This window comes from Pleurodeles waltl, chromosome 8 (genome assembly GCF_031143425.1).
Source record: "Pleurodeles waltl isolate 20211129_DDA chromosome 8, aPleWal1.hap1.20221129, whole genome shotgun sequence".
NCBI lineage: Eukaryota > Metazoa > Chordata > Amphibia > Caudata > Salamandridae > Pleurodeles > Pleurodeles waltl.
Genome location: NC_090447.1, coordinates 1368677630 through 1368704028, shown reverse-complemented (window position 1 = coordinate 1368704028; position 26399 = coordinate 1368677630). Strand labels below are relative to the sequence as shown.

The window sequence follows — 26399 nt, the reverse complement described above, 5'->3', positions numbered from 1 at the left end:
TGGGGGGTTAACGACCCTATTGTGTGAGGCCAGGGCACAGTCTTTACAAATGCAGGTGTGCCCCGCCTCTCCCTTCTCTCAGCCCAGGAAGACTATTCAGTATGTAGATGCACCTCTGTGACACCTCCACCCTCCCTGTGTACAGGCTGTCTGAAAAGTATGCACAAAGCCCCAACTGTCACTCTGCCCAGACGTGGATTGGAGTCAAGCTGCAAAACACCAGATTCATAAGCACAGATAAATGCACACTTTCTAGAAGTGGCATTTCTGTGGTAGTAATAAAAAATACACCCACACCAGTAAGCAGTATTTATTATCACCATCACAACCATACCAAACACGCCTACGCTACCCCTCATAAATCAGACAATACCCTTTACACATAAGGTAGGGCATTTCTAATGCAATCCTATGAGAAGGCAGCACTCACAGCAGTGAGACACCAAGTTAGGCTGTTTGTCACTACCAGGACAGGCCATGCAATATGGCACATGTCCTGCCTTTCTACATACATGGCACCCTACCCATAGGGCTAGCTAGGGCATACTTTAGGGGTGACTTACATGTAGTAAAAGGGGAGTTCTGGGCCTGGCAAGTAAATTTAGATGCCAGGTCCCTGTGGCAGAAAACTGCGCACACAGGCCCTGCGCTAGCAGGCCTGAAACAGGTTTGAAAGTCTACTTCAGTGGGTGGCGCAAGCAGCGCTGCAGGCCCACTAGTAGTATTTAATTTACAGGCCCTGGGTATAGAGATACCACTGTACAAGGGACTTATAGGTAAATTAAATATGCCAATTAGGTATACGCCAATCATACCAACTTTAGATGGGAGAGCACCTGCACTTTAGCACTGGTCAGCAGTGATAAAGTGCTCAGAGTCCTAGAGCCAACAGCGAGAGGTCAGAAAAACCAGGAGGAAGGAGGCAAAAAGACTAGGGATGACCATGCGTATGGCCAAAAGTCCAACACAACCCCCTACCAGCCAAAATCCAGGGGAGAACAATCAATACCTTGATGTACTTTCCTGATTGGGGCGATAGAACAAGGACCCAGGCCCACAACAGCAGGGGCATGTTCCAGTTCTACGCCTTCCTGACTCCACTGGGATCTCTCTGTCAATGCGTCCCAGGCAGCTTAGACCAACCCACGGGGATTCTCTAGCTGCCAATGGCCAGAACCAGGCCCCAGGCCATCTAGGAGCCTCTGGTCTCTGAAACCATAATGAGTGGGGGGCGGTAGCCCCAGGTGCAAAGCAACCTGTCTCCACTCCATTTCCGATCAGTTCAGGGGCTCTACCCTGCCACTGATCCACCAACCTAGGGTCCGCACCCATAGGTTCTACAGGGGCTAGAGACGAGGCTCTCCTCCCTCTACCCCTCCTTCTAGGATCCCGCCCTCCTCTCCTAGGAGGGGTATCTCCAGAATCCACACTTGCCAGGGTGCTGGGTACAGCAGCCCTGCACAACTTTCTCGTCAGCCCAGGATCACTACCTGGCGACTGACCACCCAACCTAGGGACGACACCCTTGGGTTGCACCGGGGTCCGGGGCGGGCTTCCCCCTCCCTGAACCCCACTTCCAGAGTCCTGCGTCTCCCCACCTCGGGAGAAGCCACCAGAAGTTTCACACGGGGGGGTGAGCACACTAACCGCCCCCCCAACCAGATCAGAGTTTACCCCCTGAACCTGTCTATCTAGTCCAGGGATGACACCCTTAGACTGGACCATTGCCCAGCGAACCAGAACTTCCTTGGGAGCACACCTACCCCCTACCAGATCAGAGTTTACCCCCTGAACCTGGCAATCCAACCCAGAGTCACTACCCTGCGGTTGAACCACTGCCTGGCGCACCAGGACTTCCTTGGGAGCACACGTACTCCCCATCAGGTCAGAGTTTACCCCCTGATCATCCAACCCAGAGTCACCACCCTGCGGTTGAATCATTGCCTGGCGCACCAGGACTTCCTGGGGGGCACACCTACCCCCCACCAGGGAAACACTTTCCCCAAGGGCCACACAAGAGTCTGGCTGGTGCAGGTCTCCTGACCTCTGCCCATCGGAGAGAGTCTGGATTCCCCCCAGCCCAGAAATGGTCTCACCAAGGTCATTCCTGGGGGGCTCTGCTCTCAGAGCTGACCCTCCAGGTTCTCCACTGGGGCCCGCAGCCCCCTCTCAACCCTATGCCTGGATTTCCGCCTCCTCCGCTGTAGAGCGAGACTACCAGACACCAGGACCGGCGGAACGCTATCACCAGCCACCCGCCTAAGTCCTAATGACAAAATAGGATCCTTCTGAACAGCTGGCCCTACGGCACAGGTTAGGCTCACCTCCTGGCGTTCACTCATGGAACCTTCAGGGGCCTGGGACGGGATCTCGGGCACCTTGGGCCTCAGCCCAGCCCCATTCCCTCTCCTCAGAGACGAGACATGGGGTCCCTCACCCATCCCAGTCCACTGGGACCTACCTGGGACACTCCATTCCTTTCCCACCACACCTTGTTGGGAAACACCTAGACCACTCTCATTAGGAACACCCCCTAATGCCACACCAGACCCTCTGGTACGCAACCAGAAGTCTGCCTCCTTTGCGAGCTCCCTGGGGTCAGAGAGCTCACACACTGACAAGTGTTGGCGTAACTCTGAAAAACAACAACGAAACAGGTGCTCTCTGAGAATCAGATTAAACAGCCCTTCAAAATTGTTTACTGTGCTACCCTTCACCCATCCATCTAGTGCAATGCAGCAATCCTCCACAAACTCCTCCCAAGACTGGTGGGACAGTTTCTTACCACCCCTAAACCTTTTTCTGTATTCCTCAGGGGAAAAACCATACTTCACAATCAGTGCGTTCTTCACAGCGGAGTACCCCTCCCTGTCACTCTCTTCTAGAGTCAGTAGGGCATCCCTCCCCTCCTCAGGAATAAAACTCCCTAGGTCAGTTCCCCAATCCTTCTCAGGGATCCTGCGCTCTACCAGAGCCCTCTCATATTCCTTTAACAACTGACGTATGTCACCCCCCTCTTGGAACCTAGGTACCAGATCTATGGGTATGTGAGGAACATCTTTGCTACAGCACTGTACATTGCTGCCACCACTGGACTCCACCTGCAGCGCTGGTGAGTCCAGAACCTTCAGACTGCGCTCTAGAGCGAGTCTTTCTCTGGCAAAGGCCCTCTCTGCCTCTGCCATTCTCTCCTGTACTAAGGCCTTCTCTACCTCAGCCCTTCTCTCCTCAACAGCTAGGCGCGCTAACTGCAACTTCAGGTCCCTCTCTTCCCGCCTTTCTCTTAGCCCATCAGGCGTCAAGGAATGAGAGGTAGCCCTGCTTCTTACACTGGACCCAGCAAGGGACTCCCTATCACTGGGGCCTTCCCTGTCAACTGGCGTCCCCAACCGGTCATTCTCACCCTCCTGATCAGTCTCTCTACCACTCTCTAGGGATGAGGTCTGGGAGCCCTCCCATTGGGAACCCTCGCTACACTCAGGATCCTCTGGGTACCCCCTAAGCACACTCCCTCCCTGGGTAAATGTCACAAACCTTTCAAAGAAATTCAGAGATCTCCTGAGGTCCCCTTCTACAGGCAGCCCTCTCTCTCTACAGAACCCCTCTAATTCCCCCTGCGTGTAAAACGGCAGGTCCTCTAAATCAAAGGTAAGCCCCATCTTGAAAAGGTGCAAATAACTCAACTGTGACAACCACAATACCCAAGCGTGAGAACTGAAAACAGGAAAAATGACCAAAGAGAGAAAGTTAAGAGAAGCCAAATATGTGATGGTCTAAACGGAATCCTTGTAGTGAAATAATGAGTCACAATGGTATTGTGCAAGCGCAAGTCCTATCCTCACCGCTGACAACCAATGTTAGAAATGGGGTTTCTGGTTGGCTAGGGTATGCACCTCAGCCAGGCAGAACTTACCCACTCTAGTCAGGGCAAGGGAGTTACACGTCCAAGATAACCCCTGCTCACCCCCTTGGTAGCTTGGCACGAGCAGTCAGGCTTAACCCGGAGGCAATGTGTAAAGCGTTTGCACAACACACACATACATGTGATGCAATATCCCCACCACAAAGGAAACACAACACCAGATTATATGAAAATATACTGTATTGTACACAACGTAATTATCAGACCAACATCAAATAACAGTACTATCCTGCTACCTTAGCAGTTGTCAGAACGTTACACATTAGTTACTCTGCAAACTAGCAGTAGTCACACATAACACACAGGTTACTCAGTATTCTGCAACATAAGCAGTAGTCAGGAAACACGTTATCACATTAGAACACTTGTCATAAGAATATCATAAAACGCCCATAGTAGGAACATTAGAAAACCTATGGCAAGTTTGGGAAACATATTAGCAAGTCATGCCCATAAAAGGAATATGTGCACACATATGTAAAAGCATCATAGTACAGGTAGGCAATATATCATAATTAACAAAGTCTGTAGCAAGAACTTAAATTATGATTCTATTGGTCCGTTTAACAGTACCTGGTAGATGGAAGAGGCACCTCCAGTGCCTAAAATAACCAATGGGGCCCCCAGCGCTCCTCTGCGCAAAACGGGGGCCTCCTGTGTACATTTGGGACTAAGAGGGGCGGCACGAACCCTCTTAGCATTCCTGATGGGCCCCTCCTGGGACCCGTGATCACTGGGGGCCCCCCCGGGCCTTTACCGGCCCTCCTGTGGGGGGCCAAGGTCACCCAAGACTTGAGAGAGAAGAGGGGGGCGGCACGCACCCCCTCCAATTTGCAACGGGCCCCTCCTGGGGCCCGTGATCTCTAGGAGTTCCCCCCTGGGCCTGCGCTGGCCCTCCAATGCGGGGGGGAACCAAATACAAAAAGCCCCGAAGGGAGGACGAGGCAGCCCGGCGGCGCGGGGAACATCCGATGAGGTTTCCACCCCGCCTAGCCTTGGGCTTCCTCAAAGGAGGAGAGCGGGGGCCCAACAAACCTCGGTCCCTCGCTGCACTCCTCCTGGAGTGAACATTGAGCCTGCCGGAGGCTCGCAACCGGCCCAGCGGCACCCGGGGAATCCTGCCCGACCGGCAGGCTACTTCCTCCTCTTTCCCGAGGCTGCGGCAGTGCAGGCCCTAAAGTCAGGGTCTTCTGGTGCCCCGGGGGCGCTCCTCGGAGCGATCCTAGCCCCGGGGGCACCGCTAGGAGCACACTTGCTCCAAGTTGTTTCTGTCGCCGCTTCTTCGTGACCCGAGGGCACCGAAACCAGCGCGTCTCCGACGTGCAGAAATAACCAGGAAACCCGGGCTGCAGCGGTGAATCTCGGCCACCACGATGCGCTTTTTAAAAGCGCTTTTGCATAAAATAGAGCCCAGGTTGCGGCGGTGATGTTTCCCTGCAGTAGAGCGCTTTTTCAAGCGCAAAGGCACCACAAGGGGCAGCGCTTAGAAGCGCCACTTTTTGATAGAGAAGTGAGGCCCTCCCCGTGCAGAGGATGGCTACAGGGGTCAGGGGCCACAGCACCCTGCCCCTGGGGATCAGGTCCTAAGAAGCAGGTCCACAGGTGGTGGGGGGCCCAGCAACAGGCCAGCGCAAAGAGGGTGCAGGCTAGTGGCAAGTCCTTTGCAGTGACCAAGCAGATCACAGGTCAGCACAGCAGCAGCAGTCCATGGCGGTCCCTGGTGGGTCCTTCCAGTAATCTGTGTCCACTTCCAGGTAAGTTCAAAACGTCTCCAAATTGTGGGGAAAATTCCCCTGTACTTATAGTCAGTTCTTACAATGTTTTACAGTGGTAGGGAGAGGAGGTTCCAGCCAGTTACAACTGGTTCTGGGAGTGCCCCCTCTCTCCTTTCAGCACAGGCTCCAAACATCAGTGGGGGGTTAACGACCCTATTGTGTGAGGCCAAGGCACAGTCTTTACAAATGCAGGTGTGTCCCGCCTCTCCCTTCTCTCAGCCCAGGAAGACTATTCAGTATGTAGATGCACCTCTGTGACACCTCCACCCTCCCTGTGTACAGGCTGTCTGAAAAGTATGCACAAAGCCCCAACTGTCACTCTGCCCAGACGTGGATTGGAGTCAAGCTGCAAAACACCAGATTCATAAGCACAGATAAATGCGCACTTTCTAGAAGTGGCATTTCTGTGGTAGTAATAAAAAATACACCCACACCAGTAAGCAGTATTTATTATCACCATCACAACCATACCAAACACGCCCACGCTACCCCTCATAAATCAGACAATACCCTTTACACATAAGGTAGGGCATTTCTAATGCAATCCTATCAGAAGGCAGCACTCACAGCAGTGAGACACCAAGTTAGGCTGTTTGTCACTACCAGGACAGGCCATGCAATATGGCACATGTCCTGCCTTTCTACATACATGGCACCCTACCCATAGGGCTAGCTGGGGCGTACTTTAGGGGTGACTTACATGTAGTAAAGGGGGAGTTCTGGGCCTGGCAAGTAAATTTAGATGCCAGGTCCCTGTGGCAGAAAACTGCGCACACAGGCCCTGCGCTAGCAGGCCTGAGACAGGTTTGAAAGTCTACTTCAGTGGGTGGCGCAAGCAGCGCTGCAGGCCCACTAGTAGTATTTAATTTACAGGCCCTGGGTATAGAGATACCACTGTACAAGGGACTTATAGGTAAATTAAATATGCCAATTAGGTATACGCCAATCATACCAACTTTAGATGGGAGAGCACCTGCACTTTAGCACTGGTCAGCAGTGATAAAGTGCTCAGAGTCCTAGAGCCAACAGCGAGAGGTCAGAAAAACCAGGAGGAAGGAGGCAAAAAGACTAGGGATGACCATGCGTATGGCCAAAAGTCCAACAGCTTCTTACACAACTTAAAGTTGGTGTTTTGCCAGCAGTGGGTCTAGTTGACCCCCAGCCCAACGAAAACATGGCAACCTATCCCCAATCTTGCTGCCCTCAATACCACTGGTGGGTGGTACCCCCAAGCAATAGAGAGATCCTACTGATTTCCCAGGGTCTACCTTGCATACGCATTTACATGTGTTTGGGAGAATTTTTGCAGTTTTATTATGGTGGGTCTACACTTATAATATCATGAGAAGATGTGAGGCACACCTCATTTAAGACATAGTAATGTATGAGTTTAAAGCAAGCAATGTGGGATATTTTTGAGGCCAACTCTAACAGTTTGGTCCTTTCTCTATCAGTTATGGGAGTCACCAAGTCTGCTTCACACTTATCTTTCAGTGGAGTAAGCACCAATATTATATCTGACTGGTGTGCTCGACAGAGCCCTGCACCAGCCTCTGAGTGTTTACAGTGTCACAAAGGAATTGGCAACTTTGGTGAGTCAGTGGTTCGGTGTCCTGTCCCTCCCACTATTTCCTCTCCAGCACAATCATGGTACCATATAATAGGAACTGCCCCGCTGGAATCTCATACTCCTCCCATAGGTCATCAAAGGAGTGTAACTCCCCATTTCTGTATGATGCAATCACGGCTATTGCTGTTCAATCCCCTTTGTATGTGTAAGCGAAATCTGAAATGGAACTTGGTGAATATGGTGTATATTGTTCAGTCTTCTGCAATATTCTCAGCCAACAGTGTAGGATCACAGTCAGGTCATTCTGACCTATAGCAGTTTCCCTTTTAGGATCAAGTAAGAGGGTCCATAGTAAAGTCAGCATGGGTGTGTCAGGGGAGGGTACCTCCTCTGTGTCCTGTAGACCCCAAGGCCATCAGACATACCAGTGCATCTGAGCTGTCAAGGAATAGGTCTCAAAGTCAGGGGCATCCATTCTCCCATCTGCGAAAGTGCTCTGCAGCTTATTTAGTGCTACCCATCGTCTGCCCTTTCCCCAGATCAGGTTGATCAGAATCATGTCTAGCTCTCAAAAGATACTGCAGGGTACAATTGTAAGGAATGCGATCAAATAATAGAGTAGGTGAGGCAGTGTCACCATTTAGGCTATGGCTATCCGTCCAGCCACCAAAATCGGGAGCGATTTCCAAACTGCTGCACCAGCCCCAAAGGCCTCTACAGCTGCTCCAGTGTTCCCCTTTAGGATATCGGGGTTTGTCCAACTAATGCAGACTCCCAGATACTTTATCAATGTCAGTTCCCATCACATTCCCTGCATGTCTGGTGGTTTGTAAGAGGATGCTCTGGTGGGGAACAAACTGGTTTTAAACCAGTAAACTTGTAATGCAGTTGCCTCCCCAAATTTATTAAGGAAGTTTACTGCCCTATCTGGTTCTGTCCACATGTCACCAAGGAACAGTACCATATCATTTGAGATGTAGTGGGTTATCACTTGAGAAAACATTCCTGCATAGGGTATTGCAGAGCTGGCTCTGCCCACCAGCGGCTCTACGACAATGGTGGATAACAACAGAGATAATGGGCACCCCTGTCTAGTTCCCCTATCCAGTTTGCAGTGCTCTGAGTTTACGAGGCCCGTTTGGATCCTCGTGGTGGGTGATGCATACAGCAGCTATGTCCACTCCACAAACCTCCGCCTTAGTCTCATTTGAGTCACCACATCCCAGAGATGGACCCATTCTAGGCTTTCTAAGTGACTATGAACATGAACCTGCCCCTTTCTGGTATGGTCGGCTCATCCCTCAAAAGAGCCAGTAATCTCTGTATGTTTAGAGCAATGTTGTGTCCGGGTATAAACCCAGATCCTTCAGTGTTGATAACACCCTGCAGGAGAGGCAGTAGCCCCTCAGCCAGGATTCCACTAAGTATTTTGTAGTCAGTATTCAGCATCAATAGTGGTATGTATGCCATCACATCTGTAGCTGACTTCCCTGATTTGAGCAGTGGGATTATTAGGGCATCTCTCAGTGAGAGTGGCAGACCATGGGCCCCCCTCACCTCCCAATATAAGGCAGACAGACAGGGAGCGAGCAGTTCAGTAAAGGTTGTATAGAACTGCACCGGAAGCCCATCTGTTCCCAGGAATTTCCGCCAGGCCATTCTCCTCACTTCAACCTTGATCTCTTCCAATGAAAAGTTTCTCCCCATTTCCTCCTCTTCTTCAGGTGAGAGTCTATTCAGGGGTAGGTCTGCCAAGAAGGATTGGATAAAGGCCTCCTTCTCATTTCTATTGGTAGCGTATAATGTGGCATAATATCCAGCAAAAGTCTGATTTATATCATCTTGTTTATATACCCTATATCCCACTGCTGTGAATAGTTCCAGAATTTGAGCACTGCGCATGGCGGGGTTAGCCAGCCAGGCTAATATTTTGCCAGTTTTGTCCCGCTCCGGGTGGGTGCGTATCATATATTCTGTGTTATCAGAACATTGAAGGTGCTCCATGTGTTAAACACCCTCTCCCTAGATTCCAGTATTTGCTGCTGTGGGTCTGGCCTATTAAGCCTAACCCATTCCAGTTCCCTAAGTGTTTGTTTATGTGTTACATTCTTGGCTAGCAAAGTCCGATGGGCTCCAGCTGACTTCATTATACACAGACCCCTAGTAATTACTTTACATGCCTCCCATTCACTTAGCGCCGAGACTGGCGAACCATCATTATCAGTAAATTGATTTCTGATCCCCTTCCCAATGGTTTCCTGAAACGTGGTGTCCTCCAGGCTTTTGTGTTTTCAGTTGCCAGCTCGAAGGTCTTGAGCCTTCCCCAATCAATGACAATCAAGGGCTAGGAGTTTATGGCCAGGATTGGTCCTTTCCAAATATTCCACGTCCGTCATAGGTTCCAGCACATCAGGTCAACATAAGAAAGTGTCCAGTCTTACATGTAGTACATGCTGGACTGAAAAGAAAGAATAATCACGATCAGTAGGGTGAAAATGTCTACCCACATCTGTGATCCTTCAGTGATGTCGCCAAGCGGAGAACCTCCGAACCATGCAAGTGGTAGTTGAGCAGAAAGTGAGTCCCTGAGTGGGGTGGTGGGAGCAGTCTCGGTTGGTATCAGCCACACAATGAAAGTCTCTGCCAGTAAGGATCACGTAAGGTAATGGGGGCAGGTGGGACCAGGGGGCGGGATAACATGTCAAGAAATGTACTCTGGTTCATGTTAGGGACATAGATATCGAAATTTCCCTACCTGATAAGTGGCCTTTTATGTCAGTGAATCTCCCTTCTGCATCCACTTTTTCACTAATTACTGGGAAAAGCACCACCGGTTTCACCTATAGGAGTGTACCCTAGCAAAAACAGAGTTAATTTTATATATGTATATATATATATATATATATATATATATATATATATATATATATATATATATATATATTATGTTCCCCCCAATGTTTACACAATTCCACCCCTTCCCGGTTATTCAAGCGAGTCTAATGTAATAAGACTACATGTACCCCTTTATTTTAGGTATACGTGGACTTTGTAGCACTTTTCTTATTGTTCAGGCTGTGTACGTTCCAGGATTTTATTTTATATGTGTCACATCCACCTGACAAGTGCGGTCCGTGTTCCCCCTATGTCTCCCCAAGTACTCCTGTCCAATGATGTGATGACTGTTGTCCCTACCCCGATATTTTAAGAGTGAGGTGTAGACAGCTACAAGATTCTTCAATAATAAATCCCAACACCCCTGCCCCAGGACAGTAAGGCAACATCCCCCATCCGGACATTATATTACAACGTCACTAACCAGCAGGCTACTGTATCAACCTACCCAGCGAAACAGGGCGGGCAGAAAGCAGTCTCTATTAAGGGAGATTCCTGGAAGTGCTACTCACCACCCAACCACGTTCATATTGATGAAGTAATAATCCTGGTGCCTGAGTGCCTCTTGGTCGTCTGCAATTGTTGTGGGCATTGTATCTTGGGCCATTCGCCCTATCCTGGCCCCACCTGCAGGGACAGGCTACAGCCTCAGATAAGGTCAGCTGTCATCTGCGAAGTGACGCAGGACAGTCTCGTGTTCTGGTTGGAGTCCAGAGTGGAATCTGTTCTACAACCACCTTTAATGGCTGCAGAAATGACATATAATATGGATATCTAATTAGAGAAGCAGTAGCCTCAGTGCTTAATTTGTGCTTGTTGTTTCCGGTGCTGAGCACCGGCACTTATTTTTGCGGGCCAGGCCTTATTCTTCTGCCTCAAGCATTTGCTGAGAGCAAAAGACACATATGGGAAAGACGGATGAAGGGAAAAACGAAAAAGCGTCACAAAGAGAGAAAACTGCAAGAGTGAGCTGAAGGGGCAGGGAGTGTCTTTATATTGATTGAGGAGGCCCGAGATGGCTTCAGGATTACACTTCCTGAGTATTCCGTGTTCACACATTTAATTGCACCAGCCGTGTTTGAGGAGGGCTTTGAGCACCAGCACCTTTTTATTTACAAATTAAGCACTGAGTAGCCTCATCCCCAAACTCAAACAAGCATTTGCAATGCAACCAGTCTTGCGTTTTCTTGAGCTAGAGCAATTAGCATTGTAAACTCCTAACCGGACTTGTCTTGCCACATAAATTGAAAATGAAAATAAAACAGTTTCACATAACTAACTGGACTTTTCTTGCCATATAAACTGAAAAGTAAAAGTTTCACATAAGCGAGCTGACGGCCGCCATCAGTGCAAAGCAAACACACAAAGGGAAATAAAAGTTCACTCGCAGGGAAACCTATCGGCAAAAGATCAATTATCCGTGTAACCGGCAAAAGTGCAATTAACTATGTAACAGGGTCGATGTCATGCAAAGTGCTCAACTTCTGCCCAGCGAGATTGCGCAGCGATAAAAGCGAAAAAGTAGTCCAGAAACCAGATGGAAAACAGCCTCATATGTTTTCCGTACTTGGTCGCTGCGCTCGAGGAGGGCTAAACACCGGAAAAGGCATGACTTATGCATGCCTTTCACTAATGAAAGCGAGCAGATTTGAAAAGGCAAGCTCACGAACCAGTGAAGGAAACTGACCTGACATGGGCGTGGTTTGAAGCCCAAAGAGAGATTACAACACGGGACGGAACGCTTTGCGCTCACCCGTAAAAACAGCCTTAGTGCACCTTGACTGTGCTTATGTTTCAAAGAAACAAATGGTTCTAGAAAGTGATGAGTCCTAACGCTGTTTTAGCTTAAATGTGGCATATTAATATTTTAGCATGAAAGGAAAATACTGCTAAGAATCTTGCTTCACCTATTCTGTTGCAGCTGTGTACTACTAGAATTATAGCTTCAATGCAGATCGCTTTTAGCGCTGTCCTAAATAGTACAGCAAGTATTACAAACATTGCAGCTTACTTTGAATCCCACAGGCTTTTGCAGCATACACAGTCAAAAGCATGTACTTTGTCTGATAGGACTTCTGCTGAACGCAGTTGAGCATCACAATGTCGGATGTCCTTAAACTTAAAATATAGTACAAAATTAAATGAGAGTGAAAAATATGTGGCCAACATCCCACTGGGTGTGTAATCCTATTGCCTGTTCCCGGAGAATGATTTTAAAAACATGTGAAAACAATTATTTGCTTTCCTGCATAGATGCCGCTCATACATAGCAAGAATAATTTACAGGGGTGTAACTTAACGTGCTCGAAAATTCATTTAATTTGGTGCTTGTTTGAATCATAGCGTGCCAAACAATTCAATATAATAAATTTGCAGCTTGGAGATTTCAGCTCTACATTAACATTCTACTTCATCTAAAAGGTTCAATATTTCTGTCTCCAAACAGGTTGAGATCAAGAAAATACACCGTATTGCCCAGATCGTTATACAAGCCAGCATTTCAGGTACTTTATTGTTGTCTGCTATGTCACAGATGTTATTTGTTTAGCCTCTGATAAACGCATATGGGGCTCATAATTGGTAAAAGGAAGCAGACCTTCCAGGCAGCAGCCTTGGATTGTTGACTACTCACTCTAGGACACAGGCATCAGCCTAGATGACTCTACAACACACCAGTGGTGGCAGAAGTGGGAGACCATCTGTCTCTAAGGTTACCAGTCTAGACAGGCACCCTGGACCACCTATCTCCTAATACCTGCAACAACCCTGGCTCTGTATACACCATGGGCACTCACAAACTTTTTCTCGGGGCCAAAATTGCAGTATGGTTTGCGGCCGAGGGCCGCACTGAAGTGACAGCGGGAGTGGGGGGGGGGGGGGGGGCTTATAGGGGGCACAACCACCCCGCCCCCTTTTTCAAAACATTGCTAAACAATGCTGCATTTTGAATCCAGGTATAACTACAAACCTACTCCAGTAACACACACAGTGCACACACACAGCGCCATCTGCACACAGCGCCATCTGCTCTCACCCCTACCCCAGTAACACACACAGCGCCATCTGCACACAGCGCCATCTTCTCTCGCTCCTACCCCAGTAACACAAACAGCGCCATACACACACAGCGCCATCTGCACACAGCACCATCTGCTCTCACCCCTACCCCAGTAACACACACAGCGCACACACACAGCGCCATCTGCTCTCACCCCTACCCCAGTAACACACACACAGCGCACACACACAGCGCCATCTGCTCTCACCCCTACCCCAGTAACACACACACAGCACACACACACACAGCGCCATCTGCTCTCACCCCTACCCCAGTAACACACACAGCGCCATACACACACAGCGCCATCTGCACACAGCGCCATCTGCTCTCACCCCTACCCCAGTAACACACACAGCGCACACACACAGCGCCATCTGCTCTCACCCCACCCCAGTAACACACACACAGCACACACACACAGCGCACACACACAGCACCATCTGCTCTCACCCCTACCCCAGTAACACACACAGCGCCATCTGCACACAGCGCCATCTGCTCTCACCCCTACCCCAGTAACACACACAGCGCCATACACACACAGCGCCATCTGCACACAGCGCCATCTGCTCTCACCCCTACCCCAGTAACACACACAGCGCACACACACAGCGCCATCTGCTCTCACCCCTACCCCAGTAACACACACACAGAGCACACACACTGCGCCATCTGCTCTCACCCCTACCCCAGTAACACACACAGCGCCGTCTGCACACAGCGCCATCTGCTCTCACCCCTACCCCAGTAACACACACAGCGCCATACACACACAGCACCATCTGCACACAGCACCATCTGCTCTCACCCCTACCCCAGTAACACACACACAGCGCACACACACTGCGCCATCTGCTCTCACCTCTACCCCAGTATCACACACAGCGCCATCTGCACACAGCGCAATCTGCTCTCACCCCTACCCCAGTAACACACACACAGCGCACACACACTGCGCCATCTGCTCTCACCCCTACCCCAGTAACACACACAGCGCCATACACACACAGCGCCATCTGCACACAGCGCCATCTGCTCTCACCCCTACCCCAGTAACACACACAGCGCACACACACAGCGCCATCTGCTCTCACCCCACCCCAGTAACACACACACAGCACACACACACAGCGCACACACACAGAACCATCTGCTCTCACCCCTACCCCAGTAACACACACACAGCACATACACACAGCGCCATCTGCTCTCACCCCTACCCCAGTAACACACACAGCGCCATACACACACAGCGCCATCTGCACACAGCGCCATCTGCTCTCACCCCTACCCCAGTAACACACACAGCGCACACACACAGCGCCATCTGCTCTCACCCCTACCCCAGTAACACACACACAGAGCACACACACTGCGCCATCTGCTCTCACCCCTACCCCAGTAACACACACAGCGCCGTCTGCACACAGCGCCATCTGTTCTCACCCCTACCCCAGTAACACACACACAGCGCACACACACTGCGCCATCTGCTCTCACCTCTACCCCAGTATCACACACAGCGCCATCTGCACACAGCGCAATCTGCTCTCACCCCTACCCCACTAACACACACACAGCGCACACACACTGCGCCATCTGCTCTCACCCCTACCCCAGTATCACACACAGCGCCATCTGCACACAGCGTCTTTTGCTCTCACCCCTACCCTAGTAACACACACACAGCGCACACACACTGCGCCATCTGCTCTCACCCCTACCCCAGTATCACACACAGCGCCATCTGCACACAGCGCAATCTGCTCTCACCCCTACCCCAGTAACACACACACAGCGCACACACACTGCGCCATCTGCTCTCACCCCTACCCCAGTATCACACACAGCGCCATCTGCACACAGCGTCTTCTGCTCTCACCCCTACCCCAGTAACACACACAGCGCCATACACACACAGCGCCATCTGCACACAGCGCCATCTGCTCTCACCCCTACCCCAGTAACACACACACTACATTAAAAACAAATAAATAAATAACCAAAGAGCCTTACCTGCCTTAATAAAGCACTGTAAAGATGCCACAAATGTACAACGGCACGGCAGGCGAGCGGGCGGCAGACGTGGAGACGGTGACAGGAAGCAGACAAAAAAGCCCCGTAAAAGTTAGCTGCAAGCGCTAACTTTTAAGGGGCTTTGGCTTCCCACCACTAGCCAGGATCGTCATTGAAACGCCATAACTAATGGCCGCCTTAGGTAAACATAGAGGAGGGCCGCGGGAGCATGCGCGAAGTAGCCACTATTGCGCATGCTCCCGCGGCCCTCTTCTATGTTTATGTACTGTGGCCATTATTATATGGCGTTTCTCGGACGTCCGCGGGCCGCCAAGATAGGTCCGTGGGGCCGCTGGTGGCCCGCGGGCCGTACTTTGAGTAACGTCGGTATACACCATGTAACTAGAGGTGATACGCTGCTGGCTAGTGGGTGTCTACGAAGAAATGCTTCATCTTGTCCTCGTTCTATGATGATCATCATGGGGAAGTGTGATCTGTTTTACCTTTCCCTTCCTTGGATGTTTAAGCTGCTGTCTGTCAGAGAGCCAAGACTAAGGGCCGCTCTGTTCAAGACAAAAGATAAAGAATTGACCTGGTGCCAAGAAGCTCAGAGCATTGTTGGCATTATTGGTGAATTTCATGTCTGGCTCACCTACTTTTCTCTTCCCATGGTCCTTGTTGCTATGTCACCTACAAGGTCCAAGGACAATTCACCCTCACGAAAGACCAGGGAAAAAACAGCTCACCCAGTGGCCCACCAGCCAGCATCTCAGTCTGGGGTTAGTACCATTTGTACAGCTCTTGGATTCCACCAAAGTCCTGTCTTACCCTCCTAGAAGTTATCATCCAGGCAAGCCTTTCCCTGTAGCTGCACCCCCTGCCTCTCTTGAGATGTGGTCTCACTCTGTGACTCACTTCAAATTATTTATTGTACCTAAGCATTCTGTCTCAGACAGGTTTCAGATACGCCTGTTGCTTTCCTAGCTTCCTACTTCCTAGCCATTATCACAAACAGCCCTTACCCACACAGACTATCGGACCACCCACTTATTATTATGAGACACCTTTCAGTCACCCAACCCTCCTAGGAAGTGTGCAACCCTGCCACCTAACCGGAATCAACAGAAACACATTCAGTTCTCATTCACCCTCCTAACAATGATATAGGCACCAGTGACCTAAAAGATGCAAGCACCTACCCACTCACACAAAAAGAAGGGATTTTAACATTGCTAAGATTGTGAACGTTACAAGTTTTCATGTCCATTAACGTGGAAATTGATTCCTAATATCTTACTAAATATAGTTCATATTCTTCCATTTACGTTTTACTCAGTTTTCCACAATACAAAAACATATTTCAAATGAACGTCAATGAATGTGTACCAATGTGAAAGGAAATATATTGAATGGTATCACTCATCAGGCTACTTACATTGTAGGGTATTGGAGTAAGTAGGCATGCAAATTCAGTGGTCAAGGGTGGCAAAGGGAAACGGCAGCAAATGGGGGTGTAGACTACAGGATGCAAGACATTACTAGACTGGTACAATGAACCCATCTTTGTCATCTACTAGTACATTGCTGTCACTAGAAACCCGACTCATTCCTTTCCTAAGCCATGGATAGTAATCTGGTTAGTAGCCAGACCATCCTGGACCATCCTTTTTCTCGGCTTTCAGTTGTCTGTGCAGGAATATTCTTTGGACTAGGGAAAGAGGGGGTGTGGTACGTACAACACCTTTGCGGCAGATGCCAGATGGCCAGGATCATGAATTAATCAAATTTGTGTGTTTAGAAGAGACAGTTTTTTGAGAAAAGTGATCACTGAGCAAGGGGTCCTGCCCTTATCGTAGGAAACGGAAGCTTTTCTGAAGCACCATGGGAACAGCCATTCCAGCACATCACTTTATGTTCCTTAGAGTATTGGTGTGGCAGAGCGCTAGAGCAGGGTAGTCAAGGAACGTTTTCAACTGGCTTCGAGTGCAGGTGAAAATTGGAGAAAAAGTGGGGAGGACATAGTGTAGCCTTACTGTGCCATGTTGCGTGAGAGTGGGGAGAACGAGCGACAGAAAAGCAGCAACAAAGCTAAAAACATACTGTGTGACCAAACAAAAGATTCATACTGGAAAAAAAGAGTGTTAAGGTACAATGCAAGCGGGATTTCAGTATAGGTGCGGTTGTAGGAGTGAACTGGAGGCCCAGGATGAGACTGTCCAGCTTTTCTTGTGTGTTGAACGTGGTAACTTTTGGAAGACATGCATCTTAATTATTCAGTGGCAATGTATGCAACAAAAGCAAGGTGGTAAAAGTAACTGAGTGCTTAATTAATGATAAATGAACATCAAGTGATTTCAGGGAAGGAGCGCTCTACAGAGACTCTGGAGATTGTGCCAGCGCCGTGTGGCTCATCCAGTAATTTAAGTCAAATAAATGCAAGGCCTATGCACTTTGCTGGTTACACGACTGTGTTATAACATAGTGTACTATGTCTCGTGTTCTGTAGATCATCAGTGTTTTTTTTGTTAGTTGATTGTTGCCTTTCCACTTTATTCTGATAAATGTGTTTTTTCACATATCTATATTGTCATTGTGTATGCCATTTTTTATATTTTTCTTTATGTAAGAGGCGGTTATGTGGCACTCTGGAATGTCCTCTAGTTCTGTGCAGAAGGTGTTGTTCCTGCAATTCCATAAACGTCTGTTGGGACCTTGTTTCCCCTCCTCCTAGGACAGGACTTGTGTTACTGAAATAAATACACTTACCTTTAGCCCATTCTAGTCCCTTGGTTCTTCAGTCACTTCTCAAACAAGGTTGAACTAGTGAATGAGATGATACCAAGACAGGAAGAGGAGGGAGCATTCCTATATGCTGTTGACTGAAAATCTATTAGAGAATAATCACTGAAGTTCAGTAAAGTTGAATGCACCCATACTTCATGTCTCACTTCACATCCTAAGATGATCCCAAACTCCAGGCACCACTTACAGAAGCCCAGTTTAGAATAGCCCATAGTGAATTTTCAATGTCCTAGTTTGATTCAACCTAGGACTGAAACCACGAGGGTGAACTAGACATCAGTTTTTGGCCCAACTGCTCATTATTCCATGACACGTGTGAGCGCGTCTGGCCTTATCAGTTTAGTTATGATAACTAGTAAGGGAATGCATCCTTAGGCCGATGGACCTTTTGACTCGTTTAAGATGATCACACCATTAACTCTGTACATCATGTGAATAACACCAAATAAACAATTCAATTCTTTAGAGTCAGTAACTGTACGCACCATGACCTATTTGTGCACGGATATTAACAATGGTAAGAGTACGTAAATTAGTGTCCAAACCACATGATAAAGATACAGAAACAACACAAGTTGACCGAAACGCCTAAAGAATCTCAATTTTATGAAAGCAGTGATGACAAGACTTTCAATAGCGACAGTACAGATTAATAGCAAGAATAATTGCGCAATGGTAATAACATACATTTGATCAGCAATTGAATGTTTTCAGTTTGTTGTCAAAGTCAGATGAATAGAGAAAAACACCTCACTAACTCCAGATTAGCATTAGCATGTTGGGCTTCACGCAAAACTTTTAGTAACACAAATTTGGAAAACATCTAGGCAGCAGTTGGTACCTAGAAAACAAAAGACAAATCAGCAATACATTTTCGATATATAATATAACTGTCCTTAAGGATCAGCGAGTAGCGCTATCTTCATCAGGGGGACTTCAGCATCAGTACAGAGGGGATTTAGAAAAAGCGGAATGGTTCAGAAATCAGCGCTCTAGGTTCTCCGAACCATCAAGTTAATTTCTAAGGCAGGCAGCAAAGCACTACAATCTCTAAGCATCAAGCGCTAAAGTAAGCACCAGCATCAATGCATGGAGCATAAGAAATAAACTCAAAAATAATAAACTACCAGAACATCAGTAGTCAGGCTGGCAAGTGTCAAAGTGATGAATGAATGAATCTCGGAATAATGGCTGAGCATGAATGACCTAAAGCTCCAAGAAGAGTGCGGTTAAGTTAGATGTCCCACATTGTCATTGGTCAGAAGCATCTTGCGAGGAAAGATTGTCCAATAATAATTTCACTACATATCAAAGAGATACTAGATAGGCGTTCACATGTCAATGATTGGTTCTTCTCCATTTGCGTGCATTCAGTTGATACAATAAGAATCAATTTGTAGAATCCTTCCTTCTGATATCAGTAGGCCCATTGTTAGTCCATGAGAGCATCGCTTTCCCGTACGCTTCGAGACAACAGTTACAATGATGTAGAAACATTTTCAGGTTATGCACATTTCCTCGAAAGAAATAAATTTTGTTAGTTCAAGTCTGGACAAGTTTTTAAGATTCAAACAATGAAGTAGTTATACAGCGGACATGAGATCATTCTATTAACGTTGCATTTTTTTGTATTTGGCAGACATTCTGTTTTAGCTGCGGCCTTGCTAACTTGAGGCCTTTTAGTTAGCACAAGTGAAATTCATAACATTTAAATGTAAGTATGACAGAGTAGTGCATTTTCAAAAATATATAAGCTCTTAATACATATTAATACATTATTAATGAATAACTTCGTATATGATGGTGGCCAATCAAGTAGGCAAATTTCGAGTTGCACGTTAGTTTTCATGTTAATACATTTTAAATGTTAATTAAAATATTGAAATACATGAAATCATTATTAATGTGAATTTCAGTGCTCACACGTGTCAGTGAAGAACTCATTCTCAAGAGCAGCCTACCACACCATCTCTATTGCTATGAGGTTCTAAGCTCATTAAACTCTAGCACCCCAGACTGCATGCTGTGGGTAGGAGAAAATCAACTTGTCCTTCGTGAGAGAGGCAACAAACAGCAGCATCCCCATTGTCAGTCTCAGACCCTCTTGCTTCCTCGAGTGGCCTTTTAGCACACTTCCTCCGCAAAGTTCTTAGAACACTAAGGGCCAGATGTAGGAAAGGTTTTTCACGTCGCAAACAGCGAATTTCGCTGTTTGCGACGTGCAAAACCCACATTGTGATGCCCAATTCCCGTTTTGCAAGTCAGTAACCTGGTTACCGACTCGCAAAACGGGACTGCGAGTCGCAATTAGGAAGGGGTGTTTCCCTTCCTAATTGCAGGTCGCAGCGCGATGCTGTATTGCTTTGTGACCGCGGTCGCAAAGCAATCGCAGTTACCATCAGTGTCACACTGGTGGTAACCCTTTTGCAAAAGGGAAGGGGTCCCCATGGGATCCCCTCTCCTTTGTGAACGGCCTGGAAAACATTTTTTTAGAGCAGGCAGTGGTCCTATGGACCACTGCCTGCTCTAAAAAAATGGAACTGAAATGTTTCATTTTTTCATTTTGTAATGCATCTCGTTTTCCTTTAAGGAAAACGGGCTGCATTACAAAAAATAAACTGCTTTATTTAAAAGCAGTCACAGACATGGTAGTCTGCTGTCTCCAGCAGGCCACCATCCCTGTGAGTGCTGCGAGTCGCAAGGGGGTCGCAAATTGCGACCCACATCATTAATATTAATCGCTCTGACTCGCAATTTGCGAGTCGCAATTCAGGACATTCGTACATCTGGCCCTAACTGCTTAGAAGTGCACTGTAGCACCAATAGTCTATCTTCTATCACTGATACATCTCCGGGGGCACTTTGCCTCACAGTAGTGGTAAGTCAGTGCTTCTGTTGAAGTGCCTGGTCACTGCTTTTGCCAAGAGCCTCACATTAATTGACACCCTTTAACAAAGTCTGTACACTGCCTCCTGGCTGGTTATTTTGCCTCGTATGACGGTTTATCCAGCATTGGGCAGTGGTCACTGTGCCTACAAGAGAAATAATGACCATTCAGGTGAGACAGATTGATAACTGAGCAAATTAATATGGCCGTATCCCTTGTGTGAATGCTCAGCCTAGCATGACTGGTCATTCTCCTCCATATCACTAATCTTGCCTCATTTCACTGGACTCCCTATGGCATTGGCAAAGATTATTATTATAATGTTACATGGCAGGATGCTGACAACATGGCTTGTTGAGTTCACTCTTGACTGATATCTAGAGTGATCTGTAGGTCACAAGTTTAAGTCCTGCCAAGGCAGACTCAGGCTTCCATCCTTCCGAGGTGGGTAAACTGAGTACCGTCTAATCTGGGAAATAGTAGCATCTGTTATTTACAGCTCTCAGAAACAAAATGCGATAGAAAATGGTAGATGAGAAGGCAAACCTACACCTTGATGCTGTGCTGATGTTGGCGGATTCATTGGCATGGCTTGGTAGCTCTGCTTGACACATGGCAGTTGCTTTGGGAACGGGTCCCACATGCTGTGAATGTTTGCTTAATGAACGTCACACAGCAATCTCTTCTTGCTGGATGGTGACAGCACAGATTAGCTGTGGAGGTGTTTCAGGGTTCGGTGTTAGGCTGTCTTTATGTCTGGATTTCAATTCGTTTTATGCAGTTTTGGTTGGGTTGTTTTTTGCTGGGTGTGAAACGTAAGTTCCACGTTTTACCGTCAAGACCATAATATAGTTTAACTATTGAAAATCCTAAACTGCTAAAATAATCCAAATGACCTTGATTTTGCTTAACGCAGAAAGCAATACCCGGAGTGCATCAGGCACAGTATCATAGGATGGACGCCATGCTTGGATCTGATTAATGCACTGCGTTGGGTACAGTTGTTGCCCGTTGCATGCTACAATACATGCCCATATCTGAATGTGTCAGGAGAATACAGCGGAAGTTTAACATTTTTTCTGTCCTATTACTTACAACATAGTGCTTGTGTTTTCGCTGTTCTGTCCACATTTTCCGATGTGCATGATCCTGAAAGTGGAAAGCAAATCGGGCTTATTTTTGATCAGCTGAACAGGGGGGATCAGGCTGTCATTTTGAGAAATGCGCCATTAGGATTAGTTCCATGAAATGCTAATTTCTAGCCTTGAAAAGACCCTGCTTGCAGAAGCCGGCCAGGAGGCCCCGATTAAAACTCTGCATAATTCTGCCGGCCTGCCATTCCTACTGTATGGTGCTTTACAGACAGGCCTTGTTATGGTTTTGTATATCTTTCAGATTAAAATGTTGATAGAACAATGAGAATGTTAAGGGCCTTTGGGTTATGTGATTGCATTGTTCACTGCATAATTATGGGTTTACCAGATTTATGACATAACTTGCATATTGCACAAAACATATATTTCTACCTCAAATGGATGAAAATGTTACTTCCAAAGAATGTGTCACGTAATTTGCCGTTTTGTCACATGATTTACACAAACTTACTTCGTAATTTAGAAAGTTTGCATAATCCTAGTTGCCCTGGCAATTGGCTGATTCTCACAATGGTGATGCGCTACAGAGCGGTAGTGGGGGCTGTCATTCTGATCATGAAATCTGTATTTCACAAGTAATCCTCAAATATTTCCATATTTCATGTCTTCCTTACATGTATTTATTACTTAGTGGTGGTCTCCTCTAAGGAGTAATAGATAGGATTGCCTTTTCATAGTAAAAGCATTTTTGTGTTGCTAATAACTTTGGCACAGGTTGACGATTCCCCCCAAAACGTTCCAAAAAGCTGCTTCTTTTTGACTAGTTTGTGCACGGAAAAATTCGGGATGATCCGTCAAGCAGGGGATGAGAGAAAAAGGGTGAGGGGGTCCCAAAATGCAAAATCGTCTGTATTTCCCACAAAGTTCTGTAAGACGGGCTACTGCAAAAACCTTTGAATGGAACTACACCAAATTTGGCAGAAATCTAGATCCACAGATTGTGCTTTTAGTGATTTGGTGTAAATAGTAGGTTTTAAGAAAGTACGGGGAAAAAGTAATTACACATCTAGACGGTTGGGTATGCAAGAAGCTCAAGAGACTCTCACTAGAGTGCCAATTAAAAAATGGAGTGTTCTGATTGGCCAAGGGAGTTTTTTTCCTTTGGGCCATCTCACTCCCACACACTGATTGGCTGCCAGCAACATGAGAAAAATGTTTGCGGCAGCCATTACAGGATTTGGGGACTTAGTACCCTGTCCTGAAGTAAAAATAGTATAAGGGGTCAGGGTAGGCCCTCTGTCTCCCATAGGTGATCCCCTTCAGGGTCCAAAAACAAAACATAAGGTAAAAAATGTTGTGAACCCAGGCTGCATTTATTAAGTGTAGGCATTGGGGTGCCCACCCCTGGGGCTGTATTCATAAAGGAGGGGGCCGTGGAGTCCCCTCCCCGTGCCAATTAATGCCCCAGGAAGCCCTCCCTCAGGGCTGTAATCATGAAATAGGGAAGGGGGGCATGCAGCCGCCAGGCACTAGCTTCCAGAGGCACTGGGACCCCACCCCCAGGGCCACAATTAGTGTATATGAGGAGGGGGCTGCACAACCTCCTTCCCCAAGCCTCTATAGGCCGCAGGGAGCCCTCTCTCAGGCTGTAATCATGATAAATGGTGGAAAACCACACAGTTTCTCCCCCTGAGCCTCTAGAGGTCCTGGCGTGTCCAACCAGAGGCCGGAATTAGTTTATATGTGGATCGAGCTGCCCTCCCTGAGTTATTATTGGCTCCCGGGACCCCATCCCCTGGGGCCGGCTCACTAGCTATGTCCCAGGGAGCTCACCCACTGGACATAGTGATTTTCCTGCATGCGCTGTTATGTTAATGTTAGAAATGGGGTTGGCAGTCAGGTTGCCCTCTGTCCAAGCAAGAACCCTCACTCTAGTCAGGGTAAGTCACACACAATCCAAAATTAGCCTGTGCCCACCCTCTGGTAGCTTGGCACGAGCAGTCAGGCTTAACTTAGAAGGCAATGTGTAAAGCATTTGTGCAATAAATCATACAACACCATAATATAACACCACAAAAATACACCACACAGTGTTTAGAAAAATATATAAGATATATAAGATAATATATATGGGTATTTGCAGGTCAAAACGATCAAAGATGCATTATGAATTTGTAAAGATATCACTGAAAAGTGATATAAAGTGTCTTAAGTCTTTAAAAAGCAAACAAAGTCTCTTTCAAGCACAAAGTACCTGGTTTCTGGTGGAAAATCTCCTCAGAGGGCCACAGGAGAAGAGATACGTGGAAAAATGGTGTGTGCGTCGATTTCTCCCCAGCACACACGGACTTGCGTCGTTATTTTTCATGCGGGGAAGTCGTGCGTCGTTTTCCGGCGGGCAGACAGTCTCTTTCTGTGGATCGCGGGGATTACCAGATGTCCCGGGTCTGTGCGTTGATTCTCCTGCTTGTTTTCCGGCTGCGCGTCATTCTGCGGGGCTGTGCGTCGCAGTTTCGCACTCACAGCAGGCGTCGCGTCGATTTCTCCTCTGGAGGTCGGGCGGCGTTGTCCTTGCGAGCCTGTGCGTCGAAGTTCCGGTCGTCCCAAAGGCGTCGCGTCGATCAGCGTCGGTGTGCAGCATTTTTCTCGCCGCGGAACAAGCTGTGCGTCGAAAATTTCAGCGCACGGCGCGTCCAAGTGAAAAAGTGAAGTCTTTTTGGTCCTGAGACTTCAGGGAACAGGAGGCAAGCTCTATCCAAGCCCTTGGAGAGCACTTTTACAGCCAGACAAGAGTTCAGCAAGGCAGCAGGCCAACAGCAAGGCAGCAGTCCTCTGTAGAAAAGCAGACAGGTGAGTCATTTAAGCAGCCAGGCAGTTCAGCAAGGCAGCAGGCCAACAGCAAGGCAGCAGTCCTTTGTAGAAAAGCAGACAGGTGAGTCCTTTAAGCAGCCAGGCAGTTCTTCTTGGCAGGTTGTAGTTTCTGGTTCAGGTTTCTTCTCCAGCAAGTGTCTGATGAGGTAGGGCAGTGGCCCTGTTTTATACTAAGATGTGCCTTTGAAGTGGGGGTGACTTCAAAGAGTGTCTAAGAAATGCACCAAGCCCCCTTTCAGTTCAAACCTGGCTGCCAGAGTCCCAGTAGGGGGCGTGGCAGTCCTTTGTGTGAGGGCAGGCCCTCCACCCTTCCAGCCCAGGAAGACCCATTCAAAATGCAGATGTATGCAAGTGAGGCTGAGTACCCTGTGTTTGGGGTGTGTCTGAGTGAATGCACAAGGAGCTGTCAACTAAACCTAGCCAGACGTGGATTGAAGGGCACAGAAAGATTTAAGTGCAAAGAAATGCTCACTTTCTAAAAGTGGCATTTCTAGAATAGTAATATTAAATCCGACTTCACCAGTCAGCAGGATTTTATATTACCATTCTGGCCATACAAAATATGACCTTCCTGCTCCTTTCAGATCAGCAGCTGCCACTTCAACAGTGCATGAGGGCAGCCCCAAAGGTTAGCCTATGAAGGGAGCAGGCCTCACAGTAGTGTAAAAACGAATTTAGGTGTTTTACACTACCAGAACATATAACTACACAGGTACATGTCCTGCCTTTTACCAACACAGCACCCTGCTCTAGGGGTTACCTAGGGCACACATTAGGGGTGACTTATATGTAGAAAAAGGGGAGTTCTAGGCTTGGCAAGTACTTTTAAATGCCAAGTCGAAGTGGCAGTGAAACTGCCCACACAGGCCTTGCAATGGCAGGCCTGAGACAAGGTTAAGGGGCTACTGAAGTGGGTGGCACAACCAGTGCTGCAGGCCCACTAGTAGCATTTAATCTACAGGCCCTAGGCACATATAGTGCACTCTACTAGGGACTTATAAATAGCCAATCATGGATAAACCAATCAATAGTACAATTTACACAGAGAGCATATGCACTTTAGCACTGGTTAGCAGTGGTAAAAGTGCCCAGAGGTCAAAAGCCAACAACAACAGGTCAGAAAAAATAGGAGGAAGCAGGCAAAACGTTTGGGGATGACCCTGTCAAAAAGCCAGTTACAACAGTTAATATAACCTTTGTTTTTTCAGTGAACATCTACATTTAAAAACAAAATGAAAACAGATCTTTTTATCACACCCTAACTATATATTCACTGAAAAAACAAAGGTTAAAGTAACGCTATAGTTATGTGATTTTGTCAATGACATCTTTAATGTTTTTAACTAAAAAAAAATCACTAGCTAGCAGAGCTAACTATAACTTGCACCCCTGCTATTGCACTGCTTATGACCTTACCTATGACATAACTCATGGCATGACATCATTTATGACATCTCAAAAGACATCACTGTTCACACCACAGATGACATTGCTAATGGCAACATC

General features: G+C 47.6%; 1 protein-coding gene across 4 annotated transcripts in view; it reads left to right on the top strand.

Annotated features, from left to right (window-relative positions):
* The window catches only part of CNTN5 (contactin 5), a 3179309-nt gene that overhangs the window by 581227 nt on the left and 2571683 nt on the right, over positions 1-26399 (top strand). For all 4 annotated transcript variants that reach the window (XM_069202389.1, XM_069202386.1, XM_069202392.1 and 1 more), the window contains one exon: positions 12609-12666. The gene's annotated coding sequence lies outside the window, so the exon portion shown is untranslated. The remainder of the gene's footprint in view (positions 1-12608; positions 12667-26399) is intronic.